Here is a 17,120-nt window from a genome sequence, read left to right as displayed (position 1 = left end):
TCATTCCAGCCAATAGAATAACCCTCTTTTCTGTCTGTTGGTTCAGTGGAATGAGTCCAAAATGGCCAGGTAGTAGTCTCCTTTTCTAATTCAGTTGAACCACTGTATATGCTGGTAGGTATATTTTCCTCTTTGGGGATTAAGACCCTTAAACTAGCAGAACTCAAAGTTGTCAGGAGTGGAAATGAAAATTCATTGAGTGGGTTATCGAATATAATAGTGATTCCCAGACCCATTTATTTTGGCTGTCTAGGTGACAGCACCCTATGAGAATCTGATTCAGAGCCTTACCCTGTTCTTTTAGGGTCTTGTCTCCCAACTGAAACTGTAACTGAGTTTTTTTTTTTTTTTTTTGTCTTTTTGCTATTTCTTTGGGCCGCTCCCGCGGCATATGGAGGTTCCCAGGCTAGGGGTTGAATCGGAGCTGTAGCCACTGGCTTACACCAGAGCCACAGCAACGCGGATCCGAGCGCCTCTGCAACCTATACCACAGCTCACAGCAACGCCGGATCGTTAACCCACTGAGCAAGGGCAGGGACCGAACCCACAACCTTATGGTTCCTAGTCGGATTCGTTAACCACTGCGCCACGACGGGAACTCCTTTTTGTCTTTTTTAGGGCTTCACCTGCGGCATGTGGAGGTTCCCAGGCTAGGGGTCAAATTGGAGCTGCAGCTGCTAGCCTATGCCACAGCCACAGCAATTCAGGATCTGAGCCATGTCTGCAAAACTATACCATAGCTCAAAGCAATGCCAAATCCTTAACCCCCGAGCAAGGCCAGGAATTGAACCACATCCTCATGGATACTAATAGGTTCTTTAATCGCCAAGCCACAACAAGAACTCCATGTGAGTGAGTCTCTAGTAAGCAAGTGTGTCTTTTAATCAGGCCAGCCATCCTGAATGATAAGGTGTGATACGGTTAATTCCATATGCATGAGCCCATTTTCCCCCCTTTGCTGTGAAATGTTTTTTTTGTTTTCGTTTTTGTTTTTTTCTTTTTTTTCTTTTTGCCTTTTCTAGGACCGCTCCCACGGCATATGGAGATTCCCAGGCTAGGGGTCTAATTGGAGCTGTAGCTGCCGGCCTACGCCAGAGCCACAGCAATGCGGGATCCGAGCCACATCTACGACCTACACCACAGCTCATGGCAATGCCGGATCCCTAACCCACTGAGCAAGGCCAGGAATCGAACCTGCAACCTCATGGTTCCTAGTCACATTCGTTAACCACTGAGCCACGATGGGCACTCCGAAATGGGCTTACTGATTGGAGGCAATGCTATGTGAAATGTTATGACAGTGGATCATGCATTTTGTAATACTGACAGAAGCAATGTAGGCAGAGAAGGCAAATCTCTATTCAGAATACATGTCTAGTCCTCTGAGGACAAATCTCTACCCTGTCTAACCACTCCCACATCCCCCCCACCCATCTCAAGGATATCAGTTTAGTATAGTCATGCCACGAAGTGGCTAGTTAGTCTCTCTGGGAATGGTACCATAGAGGAGACTGTGTTTGGGACTATGATTTTGGCAGATTAAGTACAGTTGGCAGTAACATTAGCCAGGTGAGACTTGTTTAGGGCAAGTCCACGTTGTTGAGCCCATTCATAGCCTCTATCCCTGCCACAATGGCCACTTTTTCATGGTTCCATTGAAGAAGCACTCTGGTGGCTGGGGCAAAAAAGACTCATGATATCCATAGAGTATGTCATTTGTTAACCTGGTTATTAAGAGCTTCTTTACAATGAGTGCCCTTTAATGATTTGTCACATGGGACACAAATATCTTACTATAACCAGTGTGCCTTTGTGCTGAGTGTATCTCATTCCAGGCAGAGGGGCAACCAGATGTGCTGCTCAAAGTTCCATCCACTTACTTGAAGGATTTTCTTTCACCATACATACAGTGAGGCTGTATTATTGCATCTGTATAAGCATACTGTGCAGATCCATGAATAAACCAGACTGGAGTTGTTTCTTCTCCATTAGCTGTCATATGGAATTCTCAGGAGGCTGTTGGCATGAATTGAGGAAGAGAGGACTGGGCAACAGTTGAGGGAGTCTGAGCCACCTGCTTGTGTAACTTACGCATATCTTTGGATCTCCCTGAATCCAGATCTGTCTCTTTATGTGTTCCTACTTGTTGATTGGTGCTCCACATGCAACCGTTACATCTGGGTGGGGTGTGCAACATCTAGCTCATGCTTCGAAGTTCATGGTTACACTATCACACTATATACCCCGTGGTTAGGTCTTTACTCTCTACCGTGGTCCAATAGCAAGCCTTAAGCTAATTTTTTAGGGCATGTAGTTGTCTGTATTTTTCTCCAAAAATATAGAGGTTTGGGCTCCGATTCTGTTATTCTTGCTGCCTAGGGGCCTTATTCAGCATCTTATTTGCCATGGACACTGCAGCTGTTATTGGATCTGCTGAATCATAAGGCCCAAGTGGCACAGCAGCTTGAGCAGCAACCTGACCTTGCTGCAGAACCTTCTCTTGCTCTGTCCCTACTCTAAACTGTCAGCCTTCTAGGTAACTTTGTCAATGGGTTAAAGAAATACACTCAAGTGTGGTATGTGTTGCCTCTAAAATCAAAAAAGGCCTACTAAGCATTGTACCTGTTCTTCGTTGTTGATGATACAGGTCGTAGCAACTTATCATTCACCTCAAAAGGGGAATCTTGATGTGTTTGGGGCTGTCAGTTCCAGATGTGACAGGCCCTTGAATTTTTGTGATTTATCTCCTTTTCTCCAGTTTGTGTATGTTTTTACTAAAGCATTTGTGTTTGCTGCTTCCTACCAATCAGACCCACTTAACATAATGCCATAGACTAGCATGATATTTTTTGAAATGTCATAATGTTCAGCATCACTGTGGGTTATATTACAAGAGAACTAATGTAGCCCTGAGGCAAGACTCAGAGGCATGTAAAAGGCAGGCAAAAACGAAATGCTTCTGGTGGTCCTTGTAGTGGAGTGTGGGGAAAAACACATTAACTGGGTCAGTAGCAGTTTACTAAACTAAGTGCTGGGACTGTGTTGATTTGCTCCAGGAAAGATCCTGGTGTATCAGCTGCCAGAAGGAATAATCTGATTATGGTTTAGATAGTCCACAGTTATTCTCCAAGATCCATCTAACTTTTGCAGTTGCCAGATTGATGAGTTAAATGGCAATGTGATAGATAGCACCACTTTTGTTTCTTTCAGGTCTTTGAAAGTGGTATTAATCTCTTTAATTCATCTAGGAACTGGGTATTGCTTTCAGTTTAATATCTTGACAGGGAGGAGATATTCTAGGTGAATCCCACTCAGCTTTTGACTAGTAGGACACATTGGCATTTTGGGACCTCAGGAAATAGTAATCCCTAAAAGGTCCTTTTCCCTAATTCATAGTCACTCCTGTAAATGGCCTTTGGGAAAGCATAGAGGAGGATTCACAGTATGTACTCATGGAAACAATGCAGAGTCCTTCATAAAGGGCTCTGGGTTTGTGAATTGACTTGAGTCCAAAATTGGATGAGAGTTCTTGCCTTTTCCAGAACAGTTATTACTACCAGAGGTAGAGTTTTTTCCTATTATATAAATTAGTCCATATTTTAGTAGGCTCCTTATGGAATACTGGGATCAATTAACCACCACTGAAGCTCTTGGTGGGCCAAGGCATTCTGATTACTGATACAGCCCGGCTCCTTTTATTTATTTTGTTTGTTTGTTTGTTTTTTCTAGGGCTGCACCTGTGGCATATGGAAGTTCCCAGGCTAGGGGTCTAATTGGAGCTGTAGCCACCGGCCTATACCAGAGCCAGAGCAACTCGGGATCCAAGCCACATCTACGACCTACACCGGATGGCAACACCAGATCCTTAACCCATTGAGTGAGACCAGAAATCAAACCCGCAACCTCGTGGTTCCTAATCGGATTCGTTAACCACTGAGCCATGACAGGAACTCCACAACCCTGCTCCTTTTATAGTAGATGTATCCACCTTGTCACTCGGCCTCTGCTGTCCTATTGGAGTCAGAGAACTCACTTCAGTGATGACCCCCACTCCCCACCATGGTCGTACCTGGGAGTTGTGACAGGGACGGTATGTCCTGCAAAGCATAGATAATTTCGTCTGGCCCTTTGCAGATGAAGTTTGCCAAGTGAGGTCTAGGGGTTTAGGCGTACTTACTATAAGGGAAAAAGACTACAGAGCTTTTCAAGGATGCAGGTGCTCCCCCTGACTAATACATTTCTCAGTGCCTTAATTAAAGGAGTGTCTTGCTGGGGCTTCTTGTACACCTTAGGTCATAGATGAGAAATCTATTAAATGTTCTCTCTCCCTAATCCTTTGCATTCACTTCTTTACATCTTGCTTCAGAAGCTTTGGCAACTCTTTCTTATTAAACATAGGTCGCTGTTGAGTCCAAATTTTAGTCACCGATCTGAGTGAGCTGTTAGAGCCACTTCTAGCTGCAGAAATTAACCCATAAAATTTGGCATCTCTAGAAAGTGAACCTGTATTAATGCAGTAGGCCCAATATAAAAATATATTCTACCCCCCTTGGTCAAATGTTCTTAGCATCTGTTTCTGTATGTGTTCCCCAGCAATATATTATTACCAGAACGTTGTAATATTTGTCCCTGTGCAAGTTATTTCTTTTAGCATCATGGTGTGTGTCTGTTCCCCTAGACTTGGCATTTATCTGTAAAGGACCAGATGTAAATATTTAAGGCTTTGCAGGCCATATAGTCTCTATCACAAATACCTAACTCTGCTGCTGTAGCACAAAAGCAGCCATAGACAGTACTTAAACAAATGAATATATCTGTGTCCATTGATTTTGGGGCTCTGAAATGTGAATTTCACAGAATTTTCTTATTTTTTTAAAACCATTAAAAAATGTAAAAGGAGTTCCTATCATGGCTCAGTGATTAATGAACCCAGCTGGTATCCGTAAGGACATGGGTTCGATCCCTGGCCTGGCTCAGTGGGTTAAGGAGCTGGTGTTGCTGAGAACTGTGGTGTAGGCTGCAGACATAGCTTGGATCCTGCATGGCTGTGGTGTAGACTGGTAGCTGCAGCTCCGATTAGACCCCTAGCCTGAGAACCTCCATATGCTGCAGGTGTGGCCCTAAAAAGACAACAACAACAAAAAGTAGACTCTATGACTTTGGGCAATAATGATGTGTCAATGTAGGTTCATTGATTGTGACCAATGTACCTTGGTGGTGGGGATATTGATGTTAAAGGGAGACTTGGTTGTGGTAGTGTGGATAGTATTTGGGAAATCTATGTACCTTCTGTTCGGTTTTCTGTGCACTTAAAACCAGTCTTGGAGTTCCCGTCGTGGCGCAGTGGTTAACAAATCCGACTAGGAACCATGAGGTTGCGGGTTCAGTCCCTGCCCTTGCTCAGTGGGTTGACGCTCCGGCATTGCCGTGAGTTGTGGTATAGGTTGCAGACACGGCTCGGATCCCGCGTTGCTGTGGCTCTGGTGTAGGCCGGTGGCTACAGCTCCGATTTGACCCCTAGCCTGGGAACCTCCATATGCCGCAAGAGCGGCCCAAGAAATAGCCAAAAAAAAAAAAGACAAAAAGAAAAAAAAAAAAAAAAGGTCTAAAGTTTTGGGTTGTGGCCCATTGACTTTGGCCTAGCAAATTCTGCCCTTGAGCCTGCTGGGACTTGTCCCTAGTTATGGGTCTAGAGGAGGCAGAGGGTGGTTGTTGTAGGCCATGATGGAAATGAGCATCCTCTTTCAAAGCATGTGCCCCAGGTGAAATTTTCTCAGGGGTTTTAATCAGGAAGGCTAGTATCCTCAGGGATCAAAGGCAAGCTCCTTCACTGGTAAGAGCTAGAGTGACTTGGAGATTCATGGTTGTAAATTTCATTTGAATATAACCACTTGTCTCCACTCCAGGTGTCACATTCTTCCATTCTTTTCCTGCCAGTGTCCTAACTTGACATGAGAAACTTGATGAGACTGAGTTAACAGACTTTATAATGAAATTTTTTTTTCCCCAATTTTAAACCTGTGGTTACAGGAAATAAGAGATTCTTTGGGGCTATGATAACTGATTCTCGGGCTAACTCTCAGCACTTGGGAGACCTGAGCTGGTCATTGTTTTTCTGTAAGCAATCAGTAGAACCTATCCATACTACAGTTAGTGTAGTCATTGTTGCTGCCTTAACATTCAAGTATAGCAGCTGCTTGGGCTCCCAGGGTACTTGCTTTAGTTTATACTTCAACACAGGATGCTTTCATTTGGTTTAGAGAAAATTGGTCGCCTGCTAAGGCATTGATGGTCCGCTCTTCTGAAGATTTAGTGTAGTGTTTGCATGTACTATTAATACACCCTTCCAAAGAATGGGCCACAGTTATGACCACAGAGGTGCAAAAGTTTTCATTGCATTTTTTTCCAAGCAGAGAAGAAACTGCTGTATCAAGTGCCTGCAGTGATACACTTTTATTAGGTACCAGTAAACCAAAGAAGCAGAGGTCTGAGAGGATTCTGGCAGATTATTTGGTCTTGCCTCCTTCACTGTATGGTACTTAGGGAGAGTAGGAAAGAAATGTGTCTCAGTTTATGTGTTGAAAGGAGGGATTGAAACCTCCTCCTCTGTCTAGCTGGATACCTCTCTGCTGCCTTGGGTGGAGGATCTTGCTGCATGTCTGGCCCCAAATCATGGGAATCCAAGCTTTCCAAGGACCCACACTGCTGACCAACTTTTTACTAAAGTGTGGACAAATCCTTCAGAGTATAAGGGAGCCAGCCACAGGAAGAGAATGAATTGTTTGGACATTAATTTCCTTAATTGTGTGTTTTTTAGTGTTCCAAATCATTTTCTATAATGAGAATGTTAAATATCCATGAATTATTAAATAATTTGCCCTACTTGGGAAAGTGGTTTTTTATTTTCAGTTTAGAGCTGGAATGTCAGTATCCATAATTATCTGGAATAAATTGGCAGAATGAATAGAAGTCATTGAAATATGGGCTGTGAACATGAATGCAGTTTAATGTTCAAATGTGTTTTCTACCACAGTTGAACTTTGATTATAGCTACTTGTAAATTATCTTTTTGGCTTTAAACCAAAATAATTTAAATACTTCCATTTCTGTAAGCTATTTAATAGCAGAATATGAAAATAGAAATGGGGACGTTCCCGTCATATCTCAGAGGTAGCAAACCGGACTAGTACCCATGAAGACGCTTTTTTGTTCCCTGTCCTCGCTCAGCGAGTTAAGGATCCAGCCTTGCCATGAGCTGTGGTGTAGATCACAGATGCAGCTCAGATCTGGCGTTGCTGTAGCTGCAGCTCTGATTCAACCCCTAGCCTGGGAACTTCCATATGCCTCAGGTGTGGCCCTAAAAAGACAATAAATACATAAATAAAGATAAACCTTTAATTAAAAAAATAGAAATGGGGTTTAATACGAGTTATTGATATCTTGAGGGAATATTTTAATTTTTTTGGCCACACCCATGCCACACAGAAGTTCCCAGGCCAGGGATCGAACCCATGCCACAGCAGTGACTGGAGCCACTAACTGGATTCTTAACTGCTCAGCCACCAGGGAACTCTGTGAGGGAATATTTTAATTCCTATTTTGTCAAAAGAAAGAGCCTAGTTTTTATATCTCTGTACTTAGAGTAGCTATCTATCATGTCACAGGTGTAAGTACATGATGGTCATGGTTTATGATGTCTGTTGTCCTCATCTAATTATTAATGGTTGCTTTTTTAACTCCCAGGTGTTATAGTCTACTCTGATCAGGCAGGCTTAAGTCTTTGAATAAACTGATTTAGCTTAACATAAATTTCTTTTGTTTAATAGCCCTGAACATTTAAAAAAAGTAAATTATATACTGATTATATCTAAATATTCAGCAAAATATAATGTGAATAAAATTAAGTGGAACAAAGGTGTTGCAAAGAGTAGAATCTTAATTAGGGTGTATCTCAAGAAAAACCCACCAGAGTTACCAGTACTTTTATCTTCAGATGAATTTTTTTCTCCAAATTGCAATCATTTGTTCATTCAGCAGCCAATCACTGGGCACCATCTTGGGTCAGGCACCACAGGAATACCGAATGGGAAGACTCAGTCCTTGCTGTGAAGTAGCCAGCCATGGAGCGGTTGATTTGAGCTAGATCTTGCCCTCCTCATGTGTTTACATGCATAGGTTGCCAGTGAGCACCGAGGGAAGAAGTCCCTGTGTAAGAGGAGTGCTACGTGCAGGTGTTTCCTACAGGGGTAACCCTAAAAGAATGAGTAAGGCTAAACAGTGTGTGGGGAAGTGAAGTAAAGTATTCCAGATGGCTAGAGCAGCTCATGTGAAAGAATAGAGGGATGTGGTAAAGAATAGTATGATTAGCTGGGAAGTGAGGTATGTGAGGTGGCTGAATGATTAATGATGATGAAACATTGTTTCTGGTAGGCTTGTATAGTCTTGTGTGATAAATTTGCTCTGTATTCTATAGGCTGTGGGGAAACATTAAAGACTTTTAAACCAGGGAATAATATGAACATATGTTAAGCGAGGAGGAGGAGTCATGCTAGAGGCAGAGACTCTTTAGTTCAACTTTTCAAACAGATGGGTAATCTGATTTCATCCATCTCGCACTCAATCTGTCCACCCAAGCTGGATTTTTTTTTTTTTTTTTTGAGCAAATCCCAGACAGACATCATATCTTTATACCAATCTGTTTCTTTAAAAATTGACTCTTTTAAAAAACGTAATTAACCATTCATGTACGTACACCAATTCATAATATCAGATATCCAGTCAGTATTTAGATCAACAATATTTCCCTCAGTTATTTCATTTGTTTGTTTGTTTTCTGCTTTTGGGGGCTGAACCCACGGCATATGGACGTTCCCAGGCTACGAGTTTAATCAGAGCCATGGCTGCCGGCCTACACCAGAGCCACAGCAACGTGTGATCTGAGCTGTGTCTGCAACCTACACCACAGCCGGGCCAGGAGCAAGGCCAGGAATTCAACCCCGATTCAGCCCCTAGCCTGGGAACCTCCATATGCCGAGGGAGCGGCCCAAGAAATAGCAACAACAACAACAACAAAAGACAAAAGACAAAAAAAAAAAAAAAAGAAAGTCTAGGAGGTTGGAAGGCTAGATAGTAAGGAAGATAATGAAGGGGATACTTGAATAAATGCTATCCTTGGAAAGGAGAATGACATATATTTCATGTTCTCTAGTTGGACAGGTTTTTTTTTTTTCAAGTTAAAAAAAGTAAAGATAGAGGAGAACTTTTGTATGTTGTTCTGGATTCACCAATCAATAGCATTTTGCCACAATTGCTTTATCATTCTACAATCAAATATATATGTATAGATATACGCATGTTATTTCCTTGGCCAATTTTATCTTTGTAATAGTAATCTGAGACATTCTCATAAGTGTTAGAGTGTCAGCAGTAATTGAAAATATCGCATTCAGAGATTGCCCCCCCATCTTATCTGTGAAGCCCCTTTGCCAGTATTTTCTTCTTTTCCCATTAATTTACACATCTTTATCATACAGCTTAGCTGTTACCAAGGTTTTTTGTTGTTGTTGTTGTTGTTGTTGTTGTTGTTGTTGCTATTTCTTGGGCTGCACCCGCAGCATATGGAGGTTCCCAGGCTAGGGGTCAAATCGGAGCTGTAGCCACCGGCCTACGCCAGAGCCACAGCAACGCGGGATCCGAGCCGCGTCTGCAACCTACACCACAGCTCACGGCAACGCCAGATCGTTAACCCACTGAGCAAGGGCAGGGATCAAACCCGCAACCTCATGGTTCCTAGTCGGATTCGTTAACCACTGCGCCACAACGGGAACTCCCTGTTACCAAGGTATTATATTGTATGTTTTCTCATTTCTCAGATGGTTAACTTTCTACCCCCAAAAACATAGTGAAGCTTGTTCTTTGTCTTGGACTTTTTGACTCTGGGCGGAGAAACAGGAGGCATTGGAGGAAGAAGGGGCTGAAAGAATGATGGTAATACATGAACCTGCAGAGTAGTATGTAGAGGGTGTGGACCGATAGACTTTTCTAAGTGGAAGGGAGCTTAGAGACCAGATTTGGGTACAGTGCTTTGATGATATGGGTGAGAAAATTGATGTTTGAAGGAACTAAATGAGTTAACTAAGGTCTCTCCGAAGAGCTGGATTAGTAACCTCATCTTCTGCCTCAATCTATATGCTCTTTTGCTTCTTTATCTTTTTACTTGACTCTGGGTGAGTAGCAGAATTCTACAGAGGGAGAATGTCTCTAAATACTGATGTCTTAAGACATCAGTTCTCAAACTTTTTGGTAGCAAGACCACTTTTTACCCTTGAAATTGTACACATAAACTGTACATTTTATATATGCAGGGCTTATTATATATCAGCTGTCTTTACAAAAGTTTTAAGGACCCCAAACAAAAGTTGATATGGGTTACATCTAGCAGTATTCACCAAATTCAATATTAAAACTGAGAGATTTTTAAAAATATTTATTTTAGGAGTTCCCGTCGTGGTGCAGTGGAAACGAATCCGACCAGGAACCTTGAGGTTGTGGGTTTGATCCCTGGCCTCACTTAGTGGGTTAAGGATCCAGCGTTGCCGTGAGCTGTGGTGTAGGTCACAGATGCGGCTTGGATCTGGTATTGCTGTGGCTCTGGCGTAGGCCGTGGCTACAGCTCTGATTTGACCCCTAGCCTAGGAACCTCCATATGCCGTGGGTGCGGCCCTAAAAAGCAAAAAAAAAAAAAAAAAGTAGCAACAATTAATAAATATACCTTTTTTAAAATTTATCATGAAACCTGGTATTGTTTCTAAATTTTAGTGTCTGGTTTAATAGAAGACCGGCTGCATTCAGTCTGTCACAATGTTGTTTGAGTTGAAGTATATGAAGTAAATGCATTTTACATATGCAAAAATAGGTTTTTCCATGGTTGTTTTTTTTTTTTTTTTTTTTTTTTTTTTTTTTTTTTGGCTATACCCAAAGCATGAAGTCAGGAATCAAACCTGAGCCACAGCAGTGACAATGCTGAGTCCTTAACTACTAAGCCACCAGGGAACTCCAAGGAGTATTTTGATAGTTTTTTTAATAAGGTAACTATGGATGTTCTTTGATTTGACTTCAAAACTGGATAAGTGGTAGTTTATTAAAGGTTATTTGCAATGTAGAATCTGAAACTTTATTTATAAAACTTCTTATACTCAGTGAATAATAAGATCTTGTTGGTTTTCTTTCTTTCTGTATTTATTTCCTTTTCTTTTTAGGGCTGCACTTGCAGCATATGGAAGTTCCTAGGCTAGGGCTGGAATGGGAGCTGCCAGCCTATGCCACAGCCACAGCAACACCATATCCGAGCCGCATCTGGGACCTGCGCCACAGCTTGCAGCAGCATGGGATCCTTAACCCACTGAGTGAGGCCAGGAATCAAACCTGCATCCTCATGAACATTATGTCAGATTCTTAACCCACTGAGCCAAAATGGGAACTCTCTTAGTGGTTTGTCTTGCACTTGGAATGGATCTTATCTGATAAAATTATTCTGGCTTTGATATATAGATATTACTGCTTGATTAGTTGGTATTTTAACCATTTGCCTTTGCTTTTTTTTCTTTTTTTCTTTTCTTTTGTCTTTTTAGGGCTGCACTCCCGGCATGTGGAGGTTCCCAGGCTAGGGGTCTAATCCGAGCTGTAGCCGCTGGCCTACACCACAATCACAGCAACATCAGGGCCAAGCTGCATCTGTGACCTACACCACAGCTCATAGCAACGCTGAATCCTTAAGCCACCCAGGGAGGCCAGGGATCAAACCCGCAATCCCATGATTCCTAATCGGATTCGTTTCCACTGTGCCATGATGGGAACGCCCACCATTTGCCTTTTCTGTTAAATGCTTTCAATTTTACAGAAATAGAAACTGGCCACTGTTTTTTTCCCATTCTACATTTATAGGAGAACCCAAGGTTGTTGTATCTAGGGTTGTTTCCATTGCATTATGTAAATTGCTTCTTTTGAATTTCATTTTTCATTCTTTTACTGAAATAAATTCTCTGAGTAGACTGCAATTATGCTAAAATGTATGGGCACAAGCACACACACACACACACACTCATGCACACACACTCACGCACACACACACACACTTTTCTGAAGACTTTTGTTCCTGCAAGGGAGTTTTCCTGCTTTTGCTGTGGATTTTTAAGAAGGAAATCTAGGTCAATAACACCGAATGAAGATGTGAGAATGAGCCTTCATCAAACATGCTCATTAATAACACTGTTGGCCAGAAGCTTGCTGAATGCTCTCCTGGGTGAGCCTCTCCAGACTGTGCTGCCTCAGTGTGGAGGGGAGACAACCAGAGATGCTTCTCAAGAATGTGTGGGGAGGATTTCCCGTGGTGGCGCAGTGGTTAACAAATCCAACTAGGAACCATGAGGTTGCGGGTTCGATCCCTGGCCTTGCTCAGTGGGTAAAGGATCCAGCGTTGCCGTGAGCTGTGGTGTAGGTCACAGACATGGCTCAGATCCTGCATTGCTGTCGTTCTGTCATAGCCTGGTGGCTACAGCTCTGATTAGACCCCTAGCCTGGGAACCTCCACATGCTGTGGTAGCAGCCCTAGAAAAGGCAAAAAGACAAAAAAAAAAAAAAAAAAGGAATGTGTGAGGAAAGTGTATCTGCTTCTCTGATTAAAAACTGTGCTTTTTTTTTTTTTAACCAAAGGATGAGAAATCAAACCTGTGTCTCCACAGAGACCCGAGCACCTGCAGTTGGGTTCTTAACCTACAGTGCTGCAGCAGAAACTCCGATTTCCACCCTTATTAACAAAAACTGATAGCCCCTAACAAGGAGGTATATATATATTAAAGGCAACCTGGAAAGCCTAGAATTTTTTTTTTTTTTTTATTTTGTCTTTTTAAAGCAGCACCCCCGAGGCATATGAGGGTTCCCAGGCTAGCGGTTGAATCAAAGCTGCAGCTGCTGGCCTACACCATAGCCACAGCAACGACAGATCCAAGCTGCATCTGTGACCTACACCACAGCTCATGGCAATGCTGGATCCTTAACGCACTAAGCAAGGCCAGGGATTGAACCTGTGCCCTCATGGATAGTAGTCAGATTCATTTCCCTGAGCCACTACAAGAACTCCTAGTTGCTGTTGTTTTATTATTGTTGTTGTTTTTCTGTCTTTTGTCTTTTTAGGGCCACACCTGGGGCAGATGGAGGTTCCCAGGCTAGGCGTTATTGCTGCCAGCCTACACCAGAGACACAGCAACACCAGATCCGAGCCGTGTCTGCAACCTACACCACAGCCCATGGCACCATCGAACCCTCAATCTCATGGTTCCTAGTCGGATTCTTTTCCACTGCACCACGAGGGGAACTCCAGATTTTTTTTTAACTCTTTTATTGAGATAATTAGTATACCATAAAATTCATCCACTGTAAGTTTATATAATTGTGCCATCATCACCACAGTCCTTTTTTCATATGGTTGCACCACCCTTAAAGTTCTCCTGAGCCCATTTACACTCAGTCCCCCTTTCTGCTTATAGTCCAGGTAGCTACTGATCTGCTTATCTTTATAGCTATCTTTTTTAGAAAACTCATAAAAAGAATCAATATATAGTCTTTCATGTCTTGCTTTTCTTACTTAACCTAATACTTTTTCCATGTTGAAGTTTTTTTTACTATTTCATTTCCATTTACAGTGGAATAATAATTCCATGGTATGTATGTATGATATTTTGTGTATCCATTCATCAATTGATGAATATTGGGTTGTTAACAATTTTTAGCTATTAAGAATAATGTGGGAGTTCCTGTGGTGGTGCAGCAGAAACAAATCCGACTAGGAACCATGAGGTTGCAGGTTTGATCCCTGGCCTTGCTCAGTGGGTTAAGGATCCAGCATTGCCATGGGCTGTGGTGTAGGTCACAGACGAGGCTCGGATCCCGCATTGCTGTGGCTCTGGGGTAGACTGGCTGCTACAGCTCCGATTAGACCCCTGTCCTGGGAACCTCCATATGCCATGGGAGTGGCCCAAGAAAAGGCAAAAAGACAAAAAAAAAAAAAAAAAAAAAAAAATTAAAACCTAAGAGTGGAATTGTTGCATCATTTTGTAAGTCTGAGTTTAAAATTTTAAGAAATTGTCAAAGTCTAGAAATAAGTTATATTTTTCAGCAAGGGTGCCCAGATAATGAGAGAAGAATAGTCTTTGCAACAAATGGTGCTGGGAAAACTGGATAGCTATATGCAAAGGAGTGAAGTTGGGACCCCTACCTAACACTTTATAAAAAATTAACCGCAGTTGGATCATAGACCTATATGTAAGAGGTAAAATTATAAAACTTAGAAGAAAACATAGGCATAAATCTTTGTAATCTTAGATTAGGCATTTGTTTCTTAGATAGGGTACCAGAAGCACAAGTGACCAAAAAAAGTAGGTAAACTGGACTTCATCAAAATTAAAAACTTTTGGGCTCCAAGGACATCATCAAGAAAGTGAATCTTGGGAATTCCCTTGTGGCGCAGTGGGTTAAGGAACTGGCATTGTTACTGAAGCTGTTCAGGATGCTGTTGTGGCTCGAGTTCGATCTCTGGCCTGGGAACATCCACATACTATATCAATATCTAGACTAGCTAAGTTTTTTTGTTTGTTTTTAATTTTTAGGGCCACATTTGCAGCATATGGAAGTTCCCAGGCTAGGGGTCAAATTGGAGCTGCAGCTGCCAGCCTGATCCACAGCCACAGCAACAGTAGATTGGAGCCTCATCTGTAGCCTGTGCCACAACTTGTTGCAACACTGGATCCTTAACCCACTGAGTGAGACCAAGAATTGAACCCATATCCTCATGGATCCTAGTTGGGTTCTTAACCCACTGAGCCACAAAGGGAACTCCTAGAGTGGCTAAGATTTAAAAGACACATAATAACAGGTGTTGGTGAAGATGTGGAGAAATTGAAGCCATTATTCATTGCTGCTGGAATTGTAAATCAGTACAGCCACTTTGAAAAACCTCGGCAGATCCTCAAAACATTAAACATAAAAAAACATTAAACATAAAATAGCTGTATCACCTAGCAGTTCAAAAGCCTGGCATATATACCCAATAGGAAGGAAAACATATGTCTACAACCTACACATGGATGTTCATAGTAGCATTATTTACAATAGCTTAAAATATAAACAATCAAATGAATGGATAAACAAGTCTGGTATGTCCATAAAATGGAATATATTTATATTTGGCCATAAAAAGAAATGAAGTTCTGACACATGCTACCACATGGGTGAACCTTAGAAACATTGTGCTAAGTGCAAAAAAGGCCACATATTGTAAAATTACATTTATATGAAATATCTAGACTAGGCAAATCCATAGAAACAGAAAACACATTAGTGATTGCTCAGGATTAGAAGAAAGTAGGAAAGGGGAGTAGTATATGATTCTTTTTGGGTTAATGACAGTAGTGGTGGTTAAATAACTGAATATACTAAAAACTACACTTTAAAAGAGTGAATTTATATTTCAGTTAAGCTATTACTTAGAGTTTCCATGTGGATCAGCTGATTAAGTATTCGGCATTGTCACTGCAGTGGTTCGGGTTCACTCCCTGGCCTGGGAACTTTTGCATGCCATAGGTGCAGCCAAAAACATAAATAAATAGTTTTTTAAAGTCCTATTTAAAAAAAAGTTGCGTTAACACTTAAAAGGCCATATTTTAAAAAGCAGGAGTTCCCATCATGGCGTAGTGGAAACGAATTCGACTAGGAACCATGAGTTTGTGAGTTTGATCCCTGTTCTTGCTCAGTGGGTTAAGGATCCAGCATTGCCATGAGCTGTGGTGTAGGTCTCAGACGTGGCTCACATTCTGGCATTGATGTGGCTATGGTATAAGCTGGCAGCTCCAGCTCTGATTAGACCCCTAGCCTGGGAACCTCCATGTGCCATGTGTTCCACCCTAAAAAGCTTTAATACAATAACAACCAAAAAAAGGCAAAGGAAGGAGTTCCTTTTTGGCACTAATTATCCTACTGCAGCGGCTTGGGTTACTGCAGAGGCACTGATTTGATCCCTGGCCTGGCACAGTGGGTTAAAGGATTTGGCATTTGCTGCAGCTGCTGCATAGGTTACAGCCACAACTCAGATTTCAATCCCTGGCCCAAGAACTTCTATCTGCCACAGATGCAGGCATAAAATTTTTTTAAATTAAAATTTAAAAACAAAAGAAAACATGAGACTATTTTCCTATGTAGCTGTACCATTTTACAAAAATTTTGTCCAGGAATGAACAAGGCTTTTATTTTTCTACATCCTCACAAACTATTGGTGTTGTCAGGCCTTTTGACCATGACTGTTTGGGTGGTTATGTAGTAGCATCTCATGATGATTTTAATTTGCATTCCCCTAATGACTGATGATGATGAACTTTTCATAACATGTTTTCCATTTGTGTATTTTCTTGGGTGAAAAATTGAGTTATTTATAATTGTAGTATAAGAGATTTCCTTTTTATAATACTCAGTATTTTGTTTCCTTTTTGGCCACACTCAGAGCATGCAGAAGTTCCTAGCCCAGGGTGCTGCAGTGACAACACCTGATCCTTAACCTATTGAGCCACAAGAGAGAACTGCCTCAGTTTTTTATCAGATTCAAGAGACAACTTTTTTTTGTTTTTTTGTTTTTTTTGTTTTTTTTTTTTTGTCTTTTGTCTTTTTTGTTGTTGTTGTTGTTGTTGTTGCTATTTCTTGGGCCGCTCCCGCGGCATATGGAGGTTCCCGGGCTAGGGGTTGAATCAGAGCTGTAGCCACCGGCCTACGCCAGAGCCACAGCAACACGGGATCCGAGCCGCGTCTGCAACCTACACCACAGCTCACGGCAACGCCGGATCCTTAACCCACTGAGCAAGGGCAGGGACCGAACCCGCAACCTCATGGTTCCTAGTCGGATTCGTTAACCACTGCGCCACGACGGGAACTCCAAGAGACAACGTTTTTATAAATAAAATCAGGGAAAGAGAATAAAAACTGTACACAAGTGTAAACAAAAAGTGAAATAGCTGTTTCCCCATATTAAATACATAAACAGTTTTGAACAATCAGTATATGTACCAATATCTTTATTA

General features: G+C 41.8%; 1 protein-coding gene and 1 long non-coding RNA gene across 37 annotated transcripts in view; both read left to right on the top strand.

Moving 5' to 3' along the window:
• MAP4 (microtubule associated protein 4) overlaps positions 1-17,120 on the top strand; it is a 171,719-nt gene that overhangs the window by 91,157 nt on the left and 63,442 nt on the right. The window lies entirely within an intron of this gene.
• Positions 4,759-7,364, top strand: LOC146397302 (uncharacterized). The gene is made up of 2 exons (XR_014823161.1): positions 4,759-5,060; positions 5,490-7,364. It is a non-coding gene; the product is annotated as an uncharacterized LOC146397302 (long non-coding RNA).

This window comes from Sus scrofa, chromosome 13 (genome assembly GCF_054392235.1).
Source record: "Sus scrofa isolate SSC_HxYL_T2T_F1_AM1 chromosome 13, Sscrofa_HxYL_maternal_Yorkshire_Landrace_v2.0, whole genome shotgun sequence".
NCBI lineage: Eukaryota > Metazoa > Chordata > Mammalia > Artiodactyla > Suidae > Sus > Sus scrofa.
The sequence above is the reverse complement of the archived record's forward strand: the minus strand, read 5'-3'. Positions and strand labels throughout refer to the sequence as shown.